Consider the following 5,708-nt stretch of genomic DNA (forward strand, 5'->3'; position numbering starts at 1 on the left):
GCTAGGCCCCGGCCTAGTCTCACAAGAGACAGCTATATCAGGGTCCTTTCAGCAAACGCTTGCTAGTGCATGCAATGGTGTCATCGTTTGGAGGCTAATTATGGGATGGATCCCTGGATATGGCAGTCTCTGGATGGTCCATCCTTTTGTCTCAGCTCCAAACTTTGTCTCTGTAACTCCTTCCATGTCCAAGAACTCTTAGTGCTGGTATTAAAAGGTATGCAATACCACCCCTAGCTCAACTGACTTTCACTAAAAGAAATTCAAGGATTGAAAATATGATTCAACAGTTGAGTGCTTGCCTAGTATGTATAAAGTCTTCAGAATTCAATCCCAGTACTGTAGCCACTTATCAAAAAAACCCAAAACAAATCTGAAAGAATTTACTATATGCAGCTGAGATACAAGAAGGCCTAGAAACAAAGTACTAGTAATAAAGGTAAATCTATTTTTAATAAAAAGAAAACCCAGCAATGACACTGAAAGATTAAAATATAAGTCAATGCCTTTTAATTCTTTCTAGAACTTTTAATTTGTCCAAAAAAAAAAAAAAAAAGTGAGCACTGACATTCTAAAAACCAAAAGTCATCCTATCCCAGGCCTGTGTCTGGGAGACAGGGGCAGAGATCAACAGATTTCTGTGAGTTTAAGACCAGTCTGGTCTATATACTGAGTTTCAGTCCAGTCAGGATTCTGTCTCAAAACCAAATAAATAAAATGAAATAAAAGCTACCCTAGGTGAAACTCAGGTTAAGTATCTCTGCTTGAAGGGTTGGGGGAGATACATACTTTTAACCCCAGCACTCAGGAGGCAGAGGTAGGTTTGTTTGTTACACATACATAATACATACATACATACACACACACAAACACACATACGCATGCATATATATATATACTTTGTTAAGATGCACCGTTACAGCCGGGCGTGGTGGCGCATGCCTGTAATCCCAGCACTTGGGAGGCAGAGGCAGGCGAATTTCTGAGTTTGAGGCCAGCCTGGTCTACAGAGTGAGTTCCAGCACAGCCAGAGCTATACAGAGAAACCCTGTCTCAAAAAACCAAAAAGAAGACATTAAAACCAAGGAACTACAGTATTTTCCTTGGAAACTATTCATCAATTTTAAAACATTTCATCATGGTACTAGGGAGATGGCTCAGCAGTTAAGAGCTCTATCTACTTTTGCAGAGGACCCAGGTTAGATATCTAGCACTCACCTGGTAACTAACAACTGTCTGTAACTCCTCCAGTCCCAGGGATCTAATGTCTCCTTCAGGCTGCTGTAGGTACTAGGCACATACTGTTTGTTGTACACAGACAACATGCAGACAAAACACTCATAAAATGTAAACTGCAAGGACACATGGCAATATTCAATCTGTGAACTCCACTGTGGTGAGTTCACAGTCAATTTGACTGGACTTTAGAAGGAACTAGGAGATATACTTCTGAGTGAGGGCCTCTCCTCAGATGTGGGAGGTATCACCCATGAGCTAATGCATTGACTGTGGTGGATACAATGTGACCAGTCACCTCACATTCTTTCTGGGACAGACCTTCCAACTGTGAGCCAAACTTCCTTCAGTTAGGCTTTTTTTCATAGCATGAAGAGTAACACAAACTAACATAAACATGTTAAAATAGATTCATAAAAATGTTCACTACCAATAGCAAGCAGAAGCCTGCAAATTTGTGCACACATCAACTCTTAAAAACCCAAACTAGCCTGGCAAGGCAAAATCCCTTTGGTCTGGGAAGTGGAATCAGAAGAGAGACTTCAAGGCCAGCCTGGACAAACATTGCAAGTCTAAAAAGACAACGACCAACATCAAGGTTTTCTCTAATCATACAGGCACAAAGGCACATACACAGAATTTACAGGGTGAAGCTGGGTATGGTGGTACACACCTTTAACCCCAGCACTAAGGAGGCAGAGGCAAGCAGAACTCTGTAGATTCAGGCCAACCTGGTCTACAAGTCAAATTCCAGTTTCCACAAGGCTTGCAATGAGACACTAGTCTCAAAACAAAAACAAAAACAAAACAAGCAAACAACAACCAGAAAAAAAGACAATACTTGAAGGTCATTCTTGGATACATAGTAAATTAGAAGCCAGTCTGGGATACAGGCTCAAAAAATAAAATAGATCCAGGTGGCAGTAGTGGTGCATTCCTTAAATCCCAGTACTCAGGAGGCAGAAGCAGGCAGATCGCTGTGAATTTAAGGCCAGCCTGATCTACAGAGCTAGTTCCTGGACAGGTAGGGTTACATGGAGAAATCCTGTCTGGAAAACAAAACAAATCAAAACAAAATAAATAGAAGTAAAAAATATCTTACGTATTTACACACAGCCATGCATGCTTCACTCACCAAGGATGAAAATCAGAGTTAAGCATACCAATATGGGCTGGTAAGATGGCTCAGTGGTTAAGAGCAGTGACTGCTGCTCTTCGAGGTCATGAGTTCAAATCCCAGCAACCACATGATGGCTCACAACCATCTGTACAGCTACAGCGTAAAATAAATCTTTTTTTTAAATTTATTTATTATGTGTAAGTACACTGTAGCTGTCTCCAGAAGAGGGCGCCAGATCTCGTTACAGATGGTTGTGAGCCACCATGTGGTTGCTGGGATTTGAACTCTGGACCTTCGGAAGAGCAGTCGGGTGCTCTTACCCACTGAGCCATCTCACCAGCCCCAAAATAAATCTTTTTTAAAAAAGCATTTCAATACACACATGCATGTATTTGTCACATCTGACACCAAGTTAATACAAAGTCTTCGATCCATCCTTCCTTTCTTCCCTTTTGGGGTCATTTTTGGTTTGGTTTTAAAAACAGGGTTTCATGTAACTAGGGTGGTTTTAAACTCTTTAAGTATGGGCCTTCAGCTCTTACCTTCCTTGCAATTACAGGTGTATACCACCATGACAGTTCTCTCTCCCCTTCCCACTCTGTGTGTGTGTGTGTGTGTGTGTTTTAGTTAGGAATCTGTTTTTGTCTTCTCTTGTGGATTCCAAAAATAGAACTAAGGCTATCAGGAAAGCCCTTTTACTTGATGATCTAACATGCCAGACCCCTTTTCAGTAGTTTGTTGAGATAGGGTCTCATTCTAATGCAGAGTGGCCTCACATTAGCCTCCCAAGTATCAAGGTTTGCCCTTCTGTTAATTAGTTCATTAATTAAATGTTGGGTGTCTTCTTTAGTCACTCTCCATCTTTTCTTCCCATAAAAAATGTTATGTGGCCGGGCGGTGGTGGTGCACACCTTTAATCCCAGCACTTGGGAGGCAGAGGAATGGTGGATTTCTGAGTTCAGGCCAGCCTGGTCTACAAAGTGAGTTCCAGGACAGCCAGGGCTACACAGAGAAACCCTGTCTCGAAAAAAAACCAAAAAAAAAAAAAAAAAAAAAAGTTATGTGTATTGGTATTTGCTTATATATTTGTCTATGTACCACAAGCAAACTTGGAGTTCAAGGATGCCAGAAAAGGGATTCAGATCCTTTTGGGTGCTATGAATCAAACTTATTTCCTGTGCAAGAGCAAAGAGGGCTCTTAACTGAACTGAGTCATCTCTCCAGTTCCTCCACTTTATTTTTTGATTCAGGGTCAGGGCTGGAGGCATATTTCAGTGCATAAGGAACTGGCTGCTCTTCAGAAGACTCAGGTTTAACTCCAGCACTCACATGGAAGCTCCTAACAGTCTGTAACTACAGCTCCAAGGGAAGCACCACTGAATCTGGAGCTCACCAATTCCACTAGACTGGCTAGCCTGTGAATTCCAGGGAACCATGGGTCTCCATTCCTTGGCACTTTGGTTTCGGATGCACACTTAGGTGCCAGCTGTTTTGGTTTTAAGGGGGTTTTGTTTTGTTTTTAAAGGGTCTCACTAGGTAGCCTTAGCTGACCTGGAATCCATTAAGTAGGCCAAAAGCCCACCTGCCTCTGCGTCAGCATCATAATCCCTGGAACTACAGTTATAACCCAAGTCCTCTGCCAGAGCAACAAATTCTCTTAACCCCTGAGCCATTTCTCCAGGTCACCTGCTCCCCTTCTTGATGCAGTACATCATTCCATTCCTCAGAGGCACTTCCAGCCTCTCTTTACTGGCTCCTTTTTCTGTGTCCTTAAACTAAAATAGGTTCTTTAGTTGAGAGACAGACAGACAGACAGACAGACAGACAGACTGTCTATCAGTGGGGAGGAATGCTGAGAGTTAAAAGTTGTGGCTGTAGACTGAATTTCCTTTATCTCAAAAGATCTTTAGCTAACTGGGATGTTATAATTATCTTTCACCAGCAAATTTCTCAAGTACATTAATATAGTCTTAATTAGTTGAATCTAGGTTCTAAAGGAACAGTTGTTATATTTTTCTATAAAACAATGTCCTTGGGGTTCAGCAAGAGCATTTGATTAAAACATGCTCTTTTCTCAGTCAGTAATCTTGTTGTTGCTTTTGTTAATTCTGTTTACTCTCCTGATTACTATTGCCTCTTTTAAAAACTGCCCTGTCCTTGACTCTCACTCTGAAACTCTCCTTTCCTTGGTTTTCACAACTAAATTCTTGAAAATCTTTCAACTTTCTACTACTCCTTCTGTCCCCTAGAATTCTCTCAACCAGCCTCTTTCCAACCCTTAACTGTAAGAATCCCCAGGGCTCAGTCCTTGGAACCCTACACTGTATTTACACTGTATTCTTTAAGAGGCTTGGGCATTTTCATACTCCAGCTACACCTTTTTAGGCTAAAATAACTGTAAATTTTAGATTCAGTTCAACATTTGTTCTAAATTTACATCCCTTTACTGGAAACTGCTTTTAGTGTCTGGCTGTCATTTGAAACCCAGCAAAAGCTGAAAACCTGTCCTCGAACCTCTCTTTCATAGCACTTATCAAAGCTGTAATTTTCCAAATACTCTGTGAGTGAGTGAGTGAGTGAGTGAGTGAGTGAGTGAGTGAGTGAGTGTGTGTGCGCGCGCGCGGTGCTGGGGATTTAACCAGAGCCTCACACATGCAAGGTGAAAACTATGATGAGTTATATCCAACCTAAAGATATGTTTTGGTTTTATTTCATTTTGATTTTCTAGTACTGGGACCTAACTATATTTGGAAAGTACTCTGCCACATCATCTATGGCAACTCTGATTTGTAATAGCTTCTCTATTAGAAGATATGCCCCATGAAAGTGGGGATCAGATCTTTCAGGAACAGGTAATCAGGGAATGAAAATGGCCACATTTCCCAGTACATACCATTAGGTTTCTGAAATGCAGCAAATGGTATTTATTAAAAATCCGACCAACAAATTAAAACTTATTAAACCTAATCTAAGTTTGCCAACAAATTTCAAGTCTAAACAGTTTAAAACACCTGTTTATAAACTGTTTTAAACACATGGGTGAGGAAAATGGAACAGCAGGATGGATCAATGGGTAGGGCCCTTGCTACCAAACCTTATGACCTCAGTCTTTCAAAAGTACACGATAAAAGAGAAGTGATTTCTACAAGTTGTCCTCTACCTCTACATATCCTCATGTACATACATATAAATAATATAAACAAATATACGTATAAATGTTTTCTTTTTTTAGTCTCCAGATCACTGGCTGGTTAAACCATTTCCCAAGTCCTCTGTGTTAGGCAAATGATATTTTTGGTCTTGTCATGGCAATGTTTTATCCTAAATAATATATAAAATGAAAGGGCTTTTT

The 5,708-nt window shown here is 40.6% G+C and overlaps 1 protein-coding gene across 1 annotated transcript in view; it reads right to left on the reverse strand.

Moving 5' to 3' along the window:
- Glg1 (golgi glycoprotein 1) overlaps positions 1-5,708 on the reverse strand; it is a 110,165-nt gene that overhangs the window by 78,669 nt on the left and 25,788 nt on the right. The window lies entirely within an intron of this gene.

This window comes from Mus caroli, chromosome 8 (genome assembly GCF_900094665.2).
Source record: "Mus caroli chromosome 8, CAROLI_EIJ_v1.1, whole genome shotgun sequence".
In the NCBI taxonomy this organism is placed as follows: Eukaryota; Metazoa; Chordata; class Mammalia; order Rodentia; family Muridae; genus Mus; species Mus caroli.